General features: G+C 45.8%; 1 protein-coding gene across 4 annotated transcripts in view; it reads left to right on the top strand.

The window, feature by feature from the left end:
• Window positions 1-3,493: 3,493 nt before the first annotated feature.
• The window catches only part of PRR5L (proline rich 5 like), a 48,779-nt gene continuing 32,041 nt past the window's right edge, over window positions 3,494-20,231 (top strand). Inside the window, exon 1 of one of the 4 annotated variants that reach the window (XM_040067718.2) lies at window positions 3,494-3,578. The gene's annotated coding sequence lies outside the window, so the exon portion shown is untranslated. Of the gene's footprint in view, window positions 3,579-3,683; window positions 3,788-4,334; window positions 4,353-4,900; window positions 4,919-20,231 lie in introns of those variants that run through there. The other 3 variants (XM_040067717.1, XM_058421235.1, XM_058421234.1) reach the window with 3 other exon arrangements.

Below are 20,231 nucleotides of genomic sequence, written 5' to 3'. Positions count from 1 at the left end.
GTTTCCTGAATATCATTTGTGCCAGAGCTTTGGCTTGTAAAATTAATAGAATAACGTACCCTCAACCCCACAGCTTAGAGGTGTTTCTTTCCCTTCCCCTTTCATCCCCAAGCTTGAAATCATAAAAATGAACATTGAATGGCACCCAAAGAAAAAAAAAAAATTCTCTTTAAAAGAGTTGTTTAAGCTTTATGGCATCACTGTTACATAAAGTTTTCTCACTACAGTCCCAAGAGAAAGATGAATTGCTTTGTTAAATAATTTCCAGTGTCACTGAGGATTACCAGACGTGTCTTCCATGTCTGAGACGTGATAGGAGGTTGCTGCTCGCAGTTTATCCCCATTTGTCTGCCTCATACTCCTTGCTAGAATCTGCAAGGCAGCTTCAAATGTAGCTATTGCCTAACCCTTTGTTGCCCAAATAATCCACTTTAGTTGAAGTTAATTTTTTATTTTTGCTGACCCCTCCTCTCCACCACACATTGGAGAGATGCAGTAAATACCTGCTATCCTTGCAGATGGAAAGGGCAAGAGGTGCTTATGGATAGGATAAGAATAAAATGTAGGTTGTTTTAGCTGCAACCCTCAGCTATTTGAAATAGCGCCAGAATTGGTAATGCTCTTCAGAAATGATGACTCTTCTCACTGCCTTCCTCACAGACTACACTGTGGGTCTTTTCCCAGGACTCATTTCTGGGAAGCACAGGACGCTGAAGACCTGTTGGGTCACACAGCCAAAGCAAAGGCAATACGTTGTGGGTTCATCCCATCATCAAGTGCATTATAAGCAAACCAATAAAAGGTCACATCTGTTAGTCACAACTCTTGTGGTTGGGCTCTTATTGAACAGCAGGCTGTGTGAGAGCAGGACGTGTGTGCTCAGTCTCGCTATGCAGCGTGCTACAGAGAGGATGTGTGGTGTTAAGGCAGAGTGACAAAACCAAAATTAAGGCTGTAGCTATTTTTCACGTAGCTGTTCTTTATAGAAATGTCTGTGGCAACGTTGTTGATGTCAGTTTGCCTGCTTTTCAGTTCTCTGAGACGATGCGGTAGCACAAGGCACAGAAGAGCCCGTTCCTCTCACAGAAAGCACAGAGCAGTGCACTTGCACCACGCATGGTCTTTGGGGCAGAGAGCAGACACCCGTGAATTATCACTTGTCTGTGTAAGGCAAGGAGCTTTCTTCGAAAACCACGTTCTTCTCATTTTGCTCAAACCACAGCTAAAAGGGGAAAAGGAGAAATTCAAGGTAATTTTTCTCATCTGTCAACCTGAACACAGGTCTTTCCTATTCAGATCCCTTTCGCTGCTACCTTATTCCACTTGGGCAAGCTATAGGGCAGGATTTACCTTATCTAACTTGGAAAGCTGGGTGTGTTTTGCATACAGTCAGATAGCTAAAGTTAGGTGCAACGAATCCCATCTAAGTATTTTATCTCTTTCTACTGGGCTAATATTTCTAGTTGTCTTTCTCATCTGCCCTTGCCTTACTAAAGTCTTCCCAGTACCTGTGCTCCTGCACAACATAACGAGGGGCCCTCACTCTCAGAGACAAAGATTATTTTCTTTCCACAGAATCCTCACTTCTCCCTAATGAGGAAATTGGAGAGGACCTCCCCTTTCCTTTTGGTGTGGTGGCAGGTGTCTTTTCAGCTCTTTCCTTCCTCTTCTCCCACAAGTGAGAGTCCAGCCATACATCAGGATGGTCACAGTAAGTCTGTGTTGTGGCAGTGATGGCCCTCAGTGGTAGTCCTGAAGCTAGAACCGCATGGGTATGGCAACCAGCTTTTCTTTCATAAACCTTAGGCAGGAATTTGTCCCACACCTGAAATGTATTCTCAGATTTTGATTCATAACCATGTGAGTTAAAATTTGGGGAAAGATGCCAGCTTGTGGGATGGGGTTTTTTTTTTAGAAAACCTGGGAATTTCTCATAAATGAAGCATGTCACCTGAACAAATATGTCAGGTCACCAGACTCTTCACCTGAAAATTCCTTAGGGTTTTTGCTGGCCCATGGAAAACAGCTGAAGTACGGCAAGTCACATCCTTGCTCTGCAGTTGACCTACCCACAGTGGTGGTCGCTTCTCAGCTATACCATGAGTCACAGATTGAGATCCCCACTCAAACTCCACTTCAGCAATGCTGTCTCTGAAATGTAAGTGACTGTTGGCTTGAAAAGCAGGTGCAGAATGAATGATAAGATGCAATTTTAATTATTAGCAGATTAACTGATTTTATATTCTCGTAGGTATCAACTCTCATCATACGACACGAGTCTGGGACAGGAAATATGTTTTCTATGTATTCATACTGCTTGCAGTAAAGTTTTGTCTGCAATTTCTAGGTAAGGATTTCGTGTTCATAATAGTAAACCCTAACTAGCAGAAGTGATGGACAGCAGGTAAGGTTCACAGAATTTCAGTGAGTCTTTGTTTTAAACATCTGGAGATAGAAAAAAGGAGACATGAGAATACCTTTCCTACAAACACATAAGTCAACTGTTCTTATCTAAGCTTACTATGGATATCGACACAACTTAAAAGTATTAAAGGATCCCAGCATGAACTAATGGATTAACGAACTTGTTTCAGAGTAGCATTAGCTTTTTTCATTCTGAGACCGGGTACAACTCAGTTGTTAGGTTATGATTTGAATCTTCTTAACAAGGAGAGCATCAGGTTACCAAGCTTCAGCAGTATGGTGCATAATCCACAAAAGGCTCTTAAACAGTTCGAGAAAATGACACTATTTTACCAATTTGGTCTGTTTCCTTTAAGCAGTTAAAAGTCTCAAGTGTTTTTAGTTAATGAGTAGCTCTCCAAAAGTCAGCGTAACTATTTGACTTACACGTTCCATGCGATTGCTCCCTGATTGCAACTAATTGCGGCTTTTAATCTCTTTAAGGACCCCGAATTACAAGTGGGGTTTTTTTCAGCAGTTTCCTGTCTGATACCTGCTGCAGGCTGTGACAGCAGAAGAGAGCAAACTACACGGCGCTGCGGCTGCCAGAGGAACCTTGAACCATGAGATCAAAATAAAATAAACCCTAACTTTAAACGGCACATGCCTTCCCCCGTGCTACACGACCCGTTGCTTTGGCTGGGCGCGCCCCGAGCCGGGCCGGCGAGGAGCCGGCGGAGGTCCAGCATCTCCCGGCCGAGCCGGCGAGACCCGGGCGGCCGCCCTTCCCCGGCAAGGGCCTCCCGAGCTCCTCCATCCTTTCCATTCCCTGTCTTTCGCTTAAGGTCAGAAGAATTTAAACTTCCTGGCTCGGACGGGACGGGAGGGGTACCCCCGGGCGGAGCGGGCCGGGAGCCGGGGGAGGCAGGCGCGGCTGCCCCCGCTCCGCCCGGCTCGGCCCGGCCCGGCCCGGCCGGCTCTCGTCTCGGCGGGGAGGAGCCAGCCCGGGGCAGGCTGTAGCAGCAAGGGCTGGCCGGCCGCCAGGAAGTGTAAAATCCTGGCCGGTGGGTGGCAAATTTCGCCAGATCGCGGCGAGGAGGCAGCGCGTCCGTCCGTCCGTCCGTCCGTGCGTGCGTGCAGGCGCGGGGAGCGGCAGCCCGGCAGCCCGGCCCGCGGTGAGTGCGAGCCGCGACCTCGGGCGCCGGCCCCGCTGGGCCGGGGGGGCTCGGGCGGCCCGGGCCGGCCGCTCCGCCCGGGGGCAGCGGGGCCGGCGGCGCTGCCGGCGGCGCGCAGGGGATGCACCGGGGGCTGCGGACGGGAGCGCGCCGGGCCGGCTCCCCGCGCTCCGCCCGCCTCTGGAGCGCAGCGCAGGCATCGGACCCGGGTAAGTTCTCCATTTAAAAATATTAAAAATAGACCCTCCGGCTCCATAGCGCTGCCGAGTGAGTCATTTCCAAACCAAATGTCTCGGTCTAACCCTTCCCCCCAGGAGATGCAATAATTCTGAAACCGGGGCGGAGGGAAAGAGATTCTTCTCCCTTCTTTCTCTAAATAAATTGAGTTAGCACGTAGAGGAGACAAAAGCCCTAAGAGCAGCCGGCCACCTGTTTAACAAAGTGAAGCGCAGCTCCATCCCTTTTCTTTCTTCCCTTGTAGTACCTCTCCCGTGCTGATGCCGCCCATCTTTCCCCAACGTGCGCTCGGAACCTCTCTGCCCTAGGAATATTTACAGTGCTTTCCAATTCCGTGGGCACGATCTGCTTTCCAGTTTCTTCCACTGCCAAACACATTCACTGCCACCGTCTTCTCCGTGGGACATCAGCCACAGCCACGCATCATTCCAGCAGTGACCCCAGTCCATGCAGCTCCTGGCTGTCTATGCCAAAAAGAATAGTCCAAAGCGCAGCTATTTTTTTCTGCCTTTTCCAGTCATATGATGATTTGTTCATGTAAGTGAGCTGTCTTGACTAGAGAGATATTTTGTTTGTCAAAAACAAGTGCTGAGCGTATTTGTAGGCAGTGCTGCAATTTTGTGGTGTGAAAGATCTCGGGTATGCAGAACTCGTCGGAACCTGGATCAGCATGCAAGACCTGTTTACATCTCGCATATAGTGCTCTCTGTGTGTGCAGATTTAATGCATAAACCCATAGATCATTTTTCACGGTGGGGCAGAGTGTGCAAAACACAGGAGCTGATAGGCAGGTTACGTATTTCTTTTTCTTAACAGATGCCACAGTCCACCTGTGCAGCAGCCCTTGACAGTATAGCTCTAAATCGGAGGAGACAAGACACTGTGGTCTACTAATGAACTGACTTTCCTGAAAACCCCCTAGCTGCAAGTAAAATCCTATGCTCTTAACTCCATGAAGATCTGTTAGCATTTTGATGACAAAAAATGGCCTATAGTTGAAAATCTGTAAATTGTGTCAGTTGTTTTACAGCCATGACGAGGATGTTGGGTTTGAGAACATTATCTGTGTTAGCAACCCAAAACTTAATGGTCTGTCTGTGTAGGTAAGTGGAGAACTGTGATGTAAAAGAGCTTGCATTCTTTTTTTGTTGCTTAGATTAACTTCTCCTATTAAAGCTATTTATACTTTTTACAGCCAAGAGAGACCATTGTGATTGATTGACCTGTCACATAGGGTGAAGAGTGCTAAGAAATTCCTGCAGAAGGCATGAGACTTTTAGCTGTAAGATAGAAGCGATTCATGAACTCAGGGTGCTACCAAAGTACTGAACTTAAAAAATGAAAAGGTTATTGTCTTGTGCTTCAAAACAAGAAAAAGTAGACATCAGATCCCAAGTGAATGCAAATGTCACAGTAATCTAGGATGAGGTATGCTCTCGATGCACAGTTTATTGGCATTCAGGATGGCATTCTTGCTGAGATACAACATCTGAGGGAACAAAGTTCTTGGGCTTGGGTCAAAAAACAAATGCATTTTATTGAAGCTAGGAAGAAACTTTTCCAGAGATGGATTATTCTTGGTCGCCTATGAGGGGGGTGCCCTAAATCTCTGGCTGAAGTATCTGTCATGTCAGGTAGGGTGTGTTGCACTGGGTTCTGCATGGATGGCACTGGCAAGCTGGCAGTGACAAGGGTGGGCAGGGAAGTGCAAGTGCACTCAAGCCCTTATTGGGAGTCTTTTTTGATATGTCAGTGTAATAGTAATATTTCCTTTTGGCAGTTTTACAGCACAGTTAAGGTGACAGTTTCGCATTTGTCTTCCGCCTTTAAGATAAAATTCTTTGTAATAATTGTATGCAGTGTGTTTATGGGTTGTCTGGTATCACCCGAGACTCTGATAACACCTTCAACGTTCGCTTTCAAAGTTCAGCTGGAACACAGGTAGTGTTTGCTGAGTCCTTACTCCCTTCTGGAAGAGTTTCAATTCCTTAAATTTCCAGCAACCAAAGACAGAATAGGTGAGATAGGTAACTTTTTCTTTGAGGTAGCTTCCGTTCTTATGGAAAGAGTGGAGGAATGGGACTTGCACGTATCAGCAAGAATTTAAAAGCAGCAGGCACATAAGAACTAGAATTTTATCCCTTTTTGTAGCTTGTATTCAGTGAGTTCAGTTCTCATGTGACTTTTTTAGGCGCCTGTAGAATTTGTGGATTTTTTTGCCCATAATGTATGGCCTTTTGTACTCATTGTTTCTGCTGATGTGAGTTCAAGCATAAATATACACTGACTAAATATGTGCTGGGTTCCAGGGCCTATTCAGTAGGGCATAACAACCCGTTTTTACTGCACAAGATGAGTTTAAGTGCAGCTCAGAAGATGGACTGAGGATTTTAGCTGAACCCCAGTCACACTACAGCTGGCTGGGGATGGGCTGTGATGTATAAGCAGATACTTAAGTGCCACGTTTTGTAGCCCCAGGGTAAAAATGTGAGGCATACTTAGGTTTTTAACAGAAACAACAGGAATGTGAAATTAAAAATCAAACAAAAAGGAGTAAGAATGAAGTGCAAGAAAGCACAAAGATAATAAATTGTCATTCTAGTTGCAGTTAGAGATTGTTCTTAAATAATTTTGGTTGCTGACTTATTGTTTGATTTTGATAAAGTATATCTTGCATGCCTTCTGATTAACATTCCTAGATAATTAAACATGTCATTACATTTAGATTGATAATGGCATTTTTGCCTCTGAAATTACATTTTTCTCTCACACCATGCTTTTGCCTGGCATGTAATCAGAGAAGCGTAGAATGTTTTGGATTAGAAGGGACCTTAAGGATCATCTAGCTCCAAGCCCCAGGCATGGGCAAGGACGCCTTCCACTAGACCAGGTTGCTCAGAGCCCTATGTGACCTGGCCTTGAACAATTCCAGCTTCTCTAGGCAATCTGTTCAGCATTTCATCACCCTCACAGTACAAAGTTTCTTCTTAATGTCTAATCTGAACCTATTTTCTTTAAAGCCATCCCCCCTTCACTTATCATCGCATGCCCTTGAACACAGTTCCTCTCCAGCTCTCTTGTAAGGCCCCCTTTAAGTACTGGAAGGTGCTCTAAGGTCTCCCTGGAGCCGTCTCCTCCCAAGGCAGAACACCCCCACTCTCTCACCCTGTTCATGTAGGCATGGTACTCCTCTCCTCTGATCACCTTCATGGCCCTCCTCTGGACTCCTTCCAAAAGGTCCAAATCCTTCTTGTGTTGGGGGCTCCAGAGCTGGATGCAGCACTCCAGGTGAGGTCTCAGGAGAAGAGAGTGGAGGGGAGAGTCACCCCCTTTAACCTGCTGCCCACGCTGCTTTGGGTGCAGCCCAGGATATGGTTGTCTTTCTGGGCTGCAACTGCACATTGCTGGGTTGTGTCAAGCTTCTCGCTCACCAGCACTCCCGAGTCCTTCTCAGGGCTGCTCTCAATCCATTCTTGGCCCAGCCCGTGTTTGTACCTGGAATTGCTTTGACCCAGGTGCAGAACTGTGCACTTTGCCTTGTTCGACTTCATGTTCAGGCCCTCAAACCTGTCAAGGTTCCCCCGGAGGGCATCCCTTCTCTCCAGGGTGTCAATTGCACCACACAGCTTGGTGTCACCAGTGAACTTGCTGAGGATGTGCTCAGTGCCACTGCCCTTGTCACTGACAAAGGTGTTAAACAGTCCCAGTCCCAGAACTGACTGCTGCTTTCCACTTGGATAAGGAGCCATTCGCTGCCACTCCTTAAGTGTCACCACCTTTAAGAAAGCATCCCGTGGCTTGTCTGTTCCTCTCTTGTGAATTCCCCTAGGAATTTGTTTGTGAATTTCACCACGTTTGACCAAGGAAGGGATGATCTAAAAGGTCAGATGGTCTAAATGGTTAAAGTTTCCCTGAGATTTGTGAAAATATTTTAAGAGCCCATGCTGAAAGAATGGCTCTTTGTGGGTGTTATCACTTCCCACATGGGTGAAATTCAGAAGAGAGAGCAATGCTAAGTTAGTTTCTGGGTTTGAAAACTATTTGTCAATTCAGTCCAAAGACCTTTACTACAAGAAAGAGTTTGATAGCTTACTCATACTTGTGTCATTCAAGTGACACATTCTTGGGCTGTTTTTCTCCAGTAGGGGTGCATTTACTAGGGAAACTGTTGAATGCAGGAATACTGCCAGTGGAAGGAAATAACTGTGTGCGTTTCATCTTCCTTGTTTTCATCTGTGTCCCCATTTAGCTGTATTTCTTGAAAGTCATCTGCTAATCAAGTGAGTTTAAGACTGGTAGGTCTGGGAACAACGTGAGTTACTGAACTGGGGGCCGGAGATCCTTGGAATACTGCTTTGCTGTTAAATCAGCTGTGGTTTTTGGAGTGTTAACAGCTTGAGTAAAGCCTTCCTATAGAATTGGAGACAAAGCAGTGGTGATTTTACATCTGCTACATGTCGGTGGTGAAACTCAAAAGATGGATGCAGATAAGTTTGGTGCTTAAAAGAATCCGTGCTAGCTGTTGTGGGTTAGGATAGCACTGCAGTGATCCAGGTTGAAAGGATGGTTGCTCCAGATGTTATGGATGCAACTTTATGGAATGCCTAAAATATACCCTAAAGCTTTCAGTTGATCAGAAAGTGGTGATAGTTCTTATCTTCCCCCTACTTATCCATTCCTTCTCTCTATTGAGCTGGTTTCTTATTGTACCAAAGAGGTAAGTCTCTTTTTTTGTTCTCAAACCACTCCATCAGTTTTATTTTTCTGAGCCCATGTGACATTTTTGCTTCTTGTCTTTCATAGCTAGGTTTTGGCATGGTAATTCCTTATTAGGGGGATACAATTTATTTCAATTGGATAAAATCATCTGTTAGTGCATCTAATTCAAATTTGTCTCTGCTTTCATTCTGGTCAGCTAAGGGATTCTAATGAGCTGCTCTCCTCTTACTCTCACCCAAGCATGCAGAGTGTTTTGCAAACATATCATGCCTTTTAATAGCCATGAAATTTTCTGCATTTTTTTGAATGATGTGAGTCCTAGGAATTAAAAAATTTGTTTGAAATAACACAGAACATCTATGGTAGTAAACAAAATAACTTTGTTGTCTTAGATGCTACTCCTGTATAAGAAGATATTTATTTTTCTCTGTGTTCTTTACTATGCGTGGATCTCTTTAGTTCACATTGAACTGGCTTGCTCTGTGTTATTATTGATTTCTTGAATTTTTTAATGGGTAGTTGTACTATCATGTATATAGGTGTGAAGCAGCAGTCTTACTTTGAGCTGGCTGTAAACTCCAAGGGGGGCTGCCGGAGTCTCTCAACTACAGAGAAAGTTCAGACCATGGTGGGATATAGACAAAGGTTTTTTTCCCCTCCTCATATATTTCCTTTCACTCTTAAGCAGGGTTTCACTTTGAGTTTCAGGTTTGATTTAACCTCAGAAACTCAGAGCACAACTGAATGGATACCACTGAATTTCTTTATAAATGCTTCTGTTATTGAAGCCAAGTTAGGTCGGTTTGTGAAGTTGTTTGAGATGTGTGGTGAATAAAGGCACGGTGTGGGTCAAATTGGAAGAGGGAATATGCAAAAGATGGGAATGGAAAACAGGAATGCTGTTGTCCCTATTGTGGAGATGGTGTGTACTAGGAAGATAGGGAAGGTGAGGTCTTGTTTTGGGTAGCCAGTGTTTTGTGGCAGTAAATTTTTTGATTATATGATTGCATACCAGAGTATGGACTTTGTATCAAAAAGGCTGTTTTCCCCTATTCTATTGATGCCACTTTGATAACATATTTAAGCTCAATAGTTAAAATCTATCAATTTTAATTACAGATATATGAGGCCAGCAGAACACCTCAGGACTGTTTATGGGACATCAAGTTGCTGCCTTTGTGGTGGTGCAGCCAGGGGGGAAAAAAAAAAAAAAAAAAGAGAGAGAGACACCTTTTGGTATTCAATCATCTTAGGCTTAGGAAGGGAGAGGTAAGGAGAGGTAGATCAGATTCATCCTTTTCTCTCCAACACTGTCGAATAATTTGAAAGGTTCATTAAAGCAGCTTAGAGGGATATTTCTGTTTGATGAATAGGATCCTGGCTTGCAAGGTTGAAGACCAGGCGAAGTCACTTCACTGGCTTAGCAACTTTTATTTCCTCAGCTAGAAAATTGAGCAAATTATTTTTACTCTTATTAGTATGCCTCCCAAGAGCTCTTGATGAAAGGAGTGATTTGCAGAACTGAGTGGCCTATCTGCCTGGGGCTGAGCCTCCCTGGGATCCCTCAGGGCTTTCCCATGGTGCAGGGAGAGGTGAGCAGGCTGCAGATGTGGGGCAGGCTGACAGGCAACCCTGGCAGCACCTGGCACTGCACAGGCTGGGGGCAGCCAGGGGCTGGCAGGAGTGTGTGATGGGGCTGCAGGTAATGTGCTTGGGCTGGCTGAAGTCCTGCATTTCCCAGCCGGCATGAACCTGCACAAAGAGCTTGAGGAATCACCCTGTGTTCCCCCGTGGGACAGCATCTAGGGCACTTCATTTGGCTGTGCCCAGCCGAAGTGTGGTATTGTCCTGCTTCCACCTGGATCCTGCCCTCGTGCTGAGGAGTAGGGGCATGGTCTCTGAGCCTGCCTGTGGCTGTGAGTGTAGGGGCATGGTCTCTGAGCCTGCCTGTGATCCATCATCCTAGCCTCACCACAGTTTCCCCTTGCAAAATTTCTGAGATGATTTTTGGGATTTCAGAAAAAAGTGCCATTAATTTATGTGTGTAAGAAGCTGTCTTTTAAAGTTTGCGACTTGAATCAACCCTATTGACAAGACTGAAAGATCTGAAGTCTGGTCTTGCACTCTTCCACTTACCTTCCTGGCCTGGGAACATCTCCTAGTACAGGCTGTGCTCCTGCTGCTAGCATGAGCACACGTGGAGATACACTTTTCCTTACGTGAGGGGTTGCTCACAAGACAAAGTGTCACCACTTTTCCATGCTGCTTCAGGACTTGATTCAAACCATATTAAGATCAATATTTAGTTAGATTCCTGTTGTTTTTATGGGCTGTGGATTAAGGACTGTACTTTCATGGTTTGGATAGCCAAAGGTGTGAAGGCATGAAAGGATGAGGATGTGGGAAGGACTATACCTTGAAATTGGACCCTAAACTGCTCCGATGTTTTTGACGCTCTTGCTTTCGATAGCTTCTGAGGTATATCTAGGACACAGCTTCTGATCATTGTTGAGCAGAAATAACCTGTTAGTTATTGAGTGACTCTCCATTTGATCATCTTCTCTCCTGAAAAGTAGGAGAGATGATGATGAAACCTTGTTCAATTTTAAGAAACTGAGCAGTTGGAAGCTATAAGAGGAACTGAATGTGCTGTTAACTTAGCAGTGGCAAACACTGTCGGTGTTAGAATATGAATGAAGTTCATGCATGTGCCGTGTGTAATTATGATGACCCACAGGACGCCAAGTTACAGGCCGTGGGCTGCTTTTACACCTCTCAGCGTGGCTGCATAGCAGGTAAATGAGAGATTTTTGTCAGAAGCTGTGTCTTCAGATCTTGTCAGTTGAACTCATGTCAAGGGTTTTGCCAATCACATACTTCGTTGAAGATTTATTGGGTTGGAAGAAGAATCAGCTAACAAGAATCTTGTTAGCTCTCTGAATACTTTTTGTGTGTGAGGCAGGATGGGATCGCTCATTAAGCATTGTGGGCTTAGTACAGTGGGGCATTTTTCTACAGATTACGCTTCTTCTACACTCAAAATGTTTACAAAATATTCAGGTGCATGTAGCAGTGTCCAATTTGTGTATTTTATGATCATAGGTTGTCAATGTCACAACTGCATGAAGCATGTAAAAGAGAAATTTAAACAAGTGTGTATTTTTCTTCATGAAGAAAGTGTATTTTTAACACTAAAAATAATTAAATGGCTAAACATCAGTTATGTCAGGCTAACCCATCATTCTCTATTGCTCTGTTTCATTCTTCACGATTTCTTTCCCTCCTATTGTAAAGTTACTTTTGGACTTGTGGCTTTTTGGTGTGAATTTGTTGTGAAGTAATGTTGGTGAAAATTTTCCTCTAAGAAGCAAAAACATTTGTAGATTTTTCTGCCATGTCACTTCTGTTAGCAGCTGTTTTTCTGAGTTTTGCAGAGAAGACATCAGAGGAATTTTAAAAGGTCTGTTCTGTTAAATCTCAGTTACCATGGGCCTTTTGTTTGTTTGGCCCAAGATTATCATGAAGATTCATAATTCAGAGAAACTGCGGCCAATTTTTAATTTGGGTTATTCTTTCTTTAGTAGAGAGAGATATTGAAGTGGGGATAGCTCCTGATCTTGCTTTTCTTCCAGACAGTCAGACGTATTATGGTCTGTTGGGAGGGAAAGATCGATTCATGAAATCATTTTATAATGATTTCTCTGTTGTTTATTATGGCTAACAGAAAACAAATAATAAAAATTTCCTAGCTTCATGACTGTAATGTTTTTATAAATGTCTGTATCTATGTGTGTTGGAAAAGGATTTGTCTCGATGCTCAATTCTCTTCTTTGAAGATTCAGATTAATCCTAAAAGTGTTTACTCAGATGCGATGAATTACAAGTGGATGAAATTACATTGTTGTCGGATTGACTCATCATCCTGCTGGGCTGCCTCACTTGGGAACATTGACTTTTATCTCTGCAGAGTTAGCTCCCTTGAAGACCTGAGTTTTACATACCTGCCTGGTTAGAGGTCTAGAGGGTTTTGGTAGCTGGACTTTGAGATGGTAGTCAAGGATAAGGAAAACAAATAAGGGTGGGTAGGACATCTGAAAGGGAAGGAAGAGCAATACCTATCTCTCTGACTTAGTCACGACAAGTGTCTTGCCAAAAAAGGTGTGCAGGGGAATGTTTAGGATATATCAGCTGGCAAACAGTTTGAAATCCCCTGATGCCATGTTATCCCAGCATTATCCCAGCAGCTGAAGCACGTGGCACTGAAAAATTATCTGGTGTGGCTGTATGTCTTTTGTAGTCATTGCACTTCAGTCTCTAACTCTTAATGTCTTTTATAATTGATGGAGAGACTGTTGCTTGGTGCCTGGAACGTGGTGTATCCCAGTGTCTCCCATCATTCTTTGTAAAAGGGGAAAAGTATTTGCTTCTGTAAAGTTTTTTTCTAGTTCTGTGGTTGCTAATAGGATTGTGATTATTAGAAGTTAAGTTTTATTTTGTAGCCTTCTAAACGGCTTTAATCCTAGCAAGAAGAAATTGCAGATTTGAAGTAGTTTATACTGAAAGCCTCTAGGAGAGCAGTGTCTGTTTCTGAACATTTCTGCATAATTCTGTGAGAGTTTTCACAGCAAAATGAAAAGGAAGATTGTTCCTTGCTCAGGATTTTGCTAAATGCTGTTCATTCCCAATACCTCAAATAGCCTGAATACCATGAGGGCTTCTTACTAACCTGTAACTATGTTAATGCCTTTCTTGCCACAGGGGTAATTTCTCCCAGTAAAAAGCCAAAAATTTGCACACTGCAGAATGCACACCCCAGATACTGCCAAGAAATTGCTGCTGCAACCTCCCTGTGAAAATAAAGCATTATTTACAAGGCTTTGGGGAAAGTTTTCAGTGGAAGCTAGTTGCTGTGAAAGGAAAATCTGGCGTGATGGAAGTGTTGGATTGGGTTCAGGTGCTTTGTTGTAGGTGCGCAGGATCTGCAGAGTACCTGTGACAAAAGTCAGTTTTTTAGTAAATGCCCTGTTACTTGGAGCTTTATGAAAAGAGTTTAAATGGGCTGTGGGCATGGGGAGAGCATGGTCTTTCTCACAGACTGGCATTTCCAGTTTTGGTAACACGAGGGTCAGTTATGTTTGGATGCTGTTTAGAGTTAGCCTGCCTTCGGAGTAAGAGTTTGATGTGCCTGCCATTTAATAGCTACTGGGTTTAGATAAGATAGGAGAGATTTGTGCCTTTGAGTCCTGAAGAAATAAAAATAAGACTCTGAATCAAGTCCTAAAGCTGAAGAACTTGCTTTAAATTCCTGATGAGATTCTAAAGTAAGGTTGACTTGACAGTAACATACATTGCAGACTGGGTTAGGGGAGGAAGAGGGGTGTCTTATCTGCTCTTTGCAGGCAAGAGCTCGTTTTTATCTGACCTGGTGACTTTTAACAGAGATTAAGGAAAACAACATGTATGTTTCAGTGAGCTTAAGCACATTCCCTAGGTAAGAAGTGCTCAGGAAATTTATCGTGGGGCCCAGTGTAATGCCATGGTTCTGCTGTGTGGGATCAGTCTTGTGAATCCATAGCCCAAGCTCAGAAGAGACCTTCCTGATCATGGTGTTTTACTGTTTGCACAGAATGGGCCAAAGAATTTCCTACCCGTACTTAAATTTATATATGTTAAGGCACGGAGGTTATGTTGTTTTATGTTTCTGAATTTAAGCTTTCCCCTTGCAACTTAATATAACTGAAATGAATATAAATGCATCCTATAAAATTATTTCATTGCTGGGGAGAAAGGTGCTTGCATGCCTTTGTGGCACCTGGACTAGTGCTAAGATGAGGCTTGTGGGTTAGCACATCTTAACCACTGCTTTCTTGCCCTGTTAAATGCCTGCTAGAAATCATACTTATATTGCATTTTATACCTCTGAAAGTGAAAGGTGTCTCTGCCTGTGGTAAGGGGGTTGGAATCAGATGGTCCCTAAAGTCTCTTCCAACCCAAATCATTTTGTGCTTCTATGTGTAAAGATAGTTAAGTGAGAAGTTTTACAGTGCTGCTGGGAGAAGTGAGCTGTCGCTCATTCAGCTCCTCATGCTGTCAGTTTTGGGTCTTGTAGACAAACATTGGCACGAGCTCTTGTTTTGCAACAGAAACAGCTGCTACACTTGGGCTTTGCCTCGCGGCCACCCTTGGGTCTGCTGTGAAAAGAACCTGCCTCGGCTCTCCAAGGTGCTGTAGCTTTTTCCTCCGGTGATTTCTGATGTGGTTACAGTTGTCAATGGAGGAATTGCTGGCAGACTGCAAATGTGTGGGCAATGCCAAATGAACTGTTGCTGCAAAATGCACGGGAAAGATCCTGCCGATGTGGTTGCACTAGTTTACAGTTAGTCTTGATGTCTAAAAGTTATGACTTTGTTTTTATTTTATTGTAACAGAGCAGCCAAAGAACCAACAGATTGCTGCCCTTTCAAGCAACAACAGTCAAGACTAAGCTTATGTCACAAAAGACTGTCTGGGCTTTGCCATCTCTGAAGACAGCCTGGAGTTGTCTAAAGGCAGGAGAAAAGTTGCACTTGTAGCCATGTTCCAGTTCCACAGAGATCTTTGCAAATTGTCTTTAGCTTCTGAGGGTATAACCACAGTACTTACATCTTGAATAGCACCAAGAATGATAGTACTGTGTGTTTCAGTGCCTAAAAAATGGAGTGTTTTCTCCCTTAGCTTCCTCATTGGCAGGGCATGTGGTGTCCGTGGCACAGCAAGGGCCTTGCAGAGGCTTCATGGTGGTTGATCAGAATCTACCAAAGCTGTGCAGAACTGGGATAACAAAGTGAGCTCAGCATAAAATGGGGCTGACCAGGTGGGAGGAAAGCTGTTTTCTTACATGTAAGAGTTAATAACAGTTTGGGCAGTGGAAAGATTTTCCTGGAGCTGAACACCAGTCAAATTAGTGCAGATATGTAGCATGGTTTGGTTTTTTTTTTTTTTTCTGTCTGACCATCTCTCTTTTCACCTCGTGCTGAAGATGTGGTAGAAAAGAGATTTTGCTTTACATCTTTCATGTGCAGTTCAGTTACACAACTTTTTTGTTTCTTTTCCCCTCTGCTCTCCTGTGTCCCACATCTCATTCTCCAAATGCACCTATCCTGCTGAGATTTTGGGTGAGCCGGGTCCTGCCGCTGCGGCGTCTCGGCACTGCCACCTCTGCCTGCCGAGGACACCCCCTGCCTGCGGAGGACAATCCACCGCGCCCGGCTTCCAGCCATCAGCGCCGGAGCCGCCACCGTTTGCCCTCGGGGTTCATAGTTCTGTTCTACTATTGTTATAATTGCTGTTGTTTTTTGTCTGTCCTGTTATATTTACTAGTAAAGGACTGTTTATTCCTTTTCCCCATAGCTCTGACTGAAAAGTTTATTTTTTAATCTTCCAAATTATAATAACACGGAGGGAAGGATTCAAATTCCTCATTTCCTAGAGAGAGGCCTGCCTCTCCTTAGCAGACACCTGTCTTTTCAAACCAGACAGAATTGTGGCGCCCAACGTGGGGCATTGAGAGAAAAAGGAATAACAGTTCTTAGTGCCTACATTGCTGTGTACCTGGATATCATGTGGTCTGGCTTAACCTGGTTTGGGTGGCATTGTGGGTGTGGCCGTATTTCTCCCATTTGCAGGCCCTTTTCTAAACATGGGCCCTGTAACTAAGGTTACTGTGGCTGTCATCAATCTTGCTATATGGGTTAACGAAGTGAGGAAATCGTGGATTTTTAATTTCCTCTGGAAGGCAGGCACATGGATTCAGGGCTATCATACACTAACTGTGTGTTTCTGGAGTTACTTTAACAACGGTACCTACTGTGAAGAAATGACACCAGGAGAAATTTTTTCACAACCCTTCACCCAGCTCTTTGGGCCTACCCCACCAGTCTTTGAAGGGTTCAAATCTCTGAATGTTAATGACATCATACAGTGGCTGGTGTTGCTGGTATGCCTGTTCTGTTTAGCATTTAGAGATAAGGGGAGACTGACCTGGATAACCACCCTGATACCTACCCTAGAGAATAAGGATGCTGCCCCACAGCCTGAGCCCATCCCACAGCCTGACACTGCCCCGCAGCCTGACCCTGCCCCACAGCCTGAGCCCGTCCCACAGCCTGACCCTGCCCCACAACCTGACCCTGCCCCACAGCCTGAGCCCGTCCCACAGCCTGACCCTGCCCCACAACCTGACACTGTCCCACAGCCTGCGTCAGGAATAAACCACCCAGATTGGGTGAAGGAGATCCGTGAGATGGGCCAGATGCTGAGGGAGTACCTTGGGAAACCCTCCCCCTGCCCCAACAAAGGAGAGTCTGATGGTGCAGCAGCAGAACCCACAGATGTTACAACCGTCCAGGTTCCAGCTGAACCACAGGGGCAGCCACAGCCAGCAGCAGTGGCCCCTGTGGAAACAAAGAAGTATAAGGTGAAATCAGAGCACCCAGGCAACAAGGATAAGAAAGGAGGGCCCTCACAACCCGGGGAGGAGTCAGAGGTTGAGATCATCACTGAGTCCCTGACATATGAAAGTCTCCGTAATCTGCAAAAAGATCTTGCACGGCGGAGACGTGAGGCTTATACAGCCTGGTTACTTCGGGTCTGGGACCTTATAGGTACAGGTGTGCAGCTAGATAGTAGTGAGGCAAGGAATTTGGGACCCTTGACCCAGGACTCAGTGTGAATCAGGTATTCGTAGGGAGCCAGGGCCCCTTTTCCCTTTGGGAGCGGGCTTTTAATGAGTGTACGGAGAGGTTTGTCCACAGAGACAGAATGCATGGAGCACCATCATAGAATGCGCTGGAAGACCCTTGAGGAAGGATCCAACAGTTGAGAGAAGTGGCGGTATTGGAGGGTACTCTTTGGAGGGTGGACAGCATGATAATGACCCCGACAAAGTCAAGTGCACAGGGCAAATGCTGTGTGGAATCTGGCAACTCTAGGACCATCTCAATACGCCACATACATGCAAACAATTCATCCTGATACCAACGAGAGAGCAGTGGGTTCTGTAGCCAACAAGCTTAGAAATTATAGAGTATCAGCTGTGGCCCAATGCAGGCTCAGGTCTCTGCCGTGGCTAAGGAACTCAGGGAGAGGATGGAGGAGGTGACAGAGGAGATAAGGGAGGTGAGAGGGAGATGAGGAGGAACAGTTCCCATGTGGCACCTGTGCGAGTTACGGGCCCCAGAGTCAGAGCTCAACAGCCCCCAGCTAGAGAGAGAGGGTACACCCCACGAGCTGACCTGTGGTACTTTCTGCGTGACCATGGGGAAGACATGGGAAGGTGGGATGGAAAACCCACTTCTGCCCTGGCAGCACGGGTGCGTGAGCTCAAGGAGAGAAACACTAACCGAGGGGGTTCCACTAAGATGAAGGTAGCCTCGACATCGCACGACCAGGCTGCCAGGTATTATAGAAGTGAGGATGATATGTCAGATCCCCGTGAAGGAACCTCTACCATGTATGCTCAGGAGGGGAATAATGACCGGTGCTAGAGGGGCCCTGCCTCTAGCCAGGGAGAGGCACGGGAAAACCGGGTCTATTGGACGGTGTGGATCCGATGGCCTGGCACATCAGAGCCACAGAAATATGAAGCTTTAGTTGATACTGGTTCTCAGTGTACCCTGATACCATCGGAATATGTGGGGACAGAACCTATTTCCATTGCTGGGGTGACGGGGGGATCACAGGAATTGACTCTGTTGAAAGCCGAGGTGAGCCTGACCGGGAAGGAGTGGCAGAAACATCCAATTGTGACTGGCTCAGGGGCCCCGTGTATTTTGGGCATAGACTTCCTCCGGAATGGTTATTACAAAAACTCTAAGGGATTCAGGTGGGCTTTTGGAATAGCAGCTGTGGAGGCAGAGGGCATTAAGAAATTGAATAGCTTGCCTGGACTGTCGGAGAACCCATCTGCAGTAAGACTTCTAAAAGTAGAAGAGCAACGAGTTCCAGTTGCCACCTCGACGGTGCACCGCCGACAGTATCGGACAAATCGAGATGCCGTGATCCCCATCCACAAGATGATCCGTGAGCTGGAGAGCCAAGGAGTGGTCAGCAAAACCCACTCACCCTTCAACAGCCCCATCTGGCCTGTGCGCAAGCCTGACGGAAAATGGAGATTGACTGTGGACTACCGTGCCTTGAACGAAGTGACTCCACCATTGAGCACTGCTGTGCCGGACATGCTGGAACTCCAGTACGAGCTGGAGTCCAAAGCAGCAAAATGGTACGCCACAATTGACATTGCTAATGCCTTTTTCTCCATTCCTCTGGCTGCAGAATGCAGGCCTCAGTTTGCTTTCACCTGGAGGGGCGTGCAGTACACCTGGAACCGACTGCCCCAGGGGTGGAAACACAGCCCCACCATCTGCCATAGACTGATCCAGGCTGCACTGGAAAAGGGTGAGGCTCCAGAGCACCTACAGTATATCGATGACATCATTGTGTGGGGGAACACGGCAATGGAAGTGTTTGAGAAAGGAGAGAAAATCATCCAAATTCTCCTGAAAGCTGGTTTTGCCATCAAGCAGAGCAAGGTCAAGAGACCTGCCCGAGAGATCCAGTTCCTGGGAGTAAAGTGGCAAGATGGACGGCGGCAGATTCCCACTGAGGTCATCAATAAGATCACTGCAATGTCCCCACCAACCAGCAAAAAAGAGACACAAGCTTTCCTAGGCGCTATAGGTTTCTGGAGGATGCACATTCCTGAGTACAGCCAGATTGTGAGCCCTCTCTACCTGGTCACCCGCAAGAAGAACGATTTCCACTGGGGCCCTGAACAACAACAAGCCTTTGCCCAGATCAAGCAGGAGATCGCTCATGCAGTGGCCCTTGGCCCAGTGAGGACGGGACCAGAAGTGAAGAACGTGCTCTACTCAGCAGCCGGGAACAATGGCCTGTCCTGGAGCCTTTGGCAGAAGGTGCCTGGGGAGACTCGGGGCCGACCACTGGGATTCTAGAGCCAAAGCTACAGAGGGTCCGAAGCCAACTACACTCCAACAGAAAAGGAAATCTTGGCCGCCTATGAAGGAGTTCAAGCTGCCTCAGAGGTGATTGGCACAGAAGCACAACTCCTCCTGGCACCCCGACTACCGGTGCTGGAGTGGATGTTTAAAAGAAAGGTTCCCTCCACCCATCATGCCACCGATGCCACATAGAGCAAATGGATTGCCCTCATCACTCAGCGCGCCCGCATTGGAAACCCAAATCGCCCTGGGATTTTAGAGATAATTACAAACTGGGCCGGAAGGTGAAAACTTTGGTCTCATGAATGAAGAAGAGCAAGAACAAGTGACACGTGCTGAAGAAGCTCCACCATACAACCAACTGCCAGCAGAAGAAACACGCTATGCTCTTTTCACTGACGGTTCCTGCCGCGTCGTAGAGATGAACCGGAAGTGGAAAGCAGCTGTATGGAGCCCCACACGACAGGTTGCACAAGCCACTGAAAGAGAAGGTGGGTCAAGCCAACTTGCTGAACTCAAAGCTGTTCAACTAGCCCTGGACATTGCTGAAAGAGAGAAGTGGCCAAAGCTCTACCTCTACACTGATTCGTAGATGGTAGCCAATGCTCTGTGGGGTTGGCTGGACAGGTAGAGAAAGGCCAATTGGCAGCGTAGGGGAAAACCAATCTGGGCTGCAGATGAGTGGAAGGACATTGCCGCT

Source organism: Hirundo rustica, chromosome 6 (assembly GCF_015227805.2).
Source record: "Hirundo rustica isolate bHirRus1 chromosome 6, bHirRus1.pri.v3, whole genome shotgun sequence".
NCBI lineage: Eukaryota > Metazoa > Chordata > Aves > Passeriformes > Hirundinidae > Hirundo > Hirundo rustica.
The sequence above is the reverse complement of the archived record's forward strand: the minus strand, read 5'-3'. Positions and strand labels throughout refer to the sequence as shown.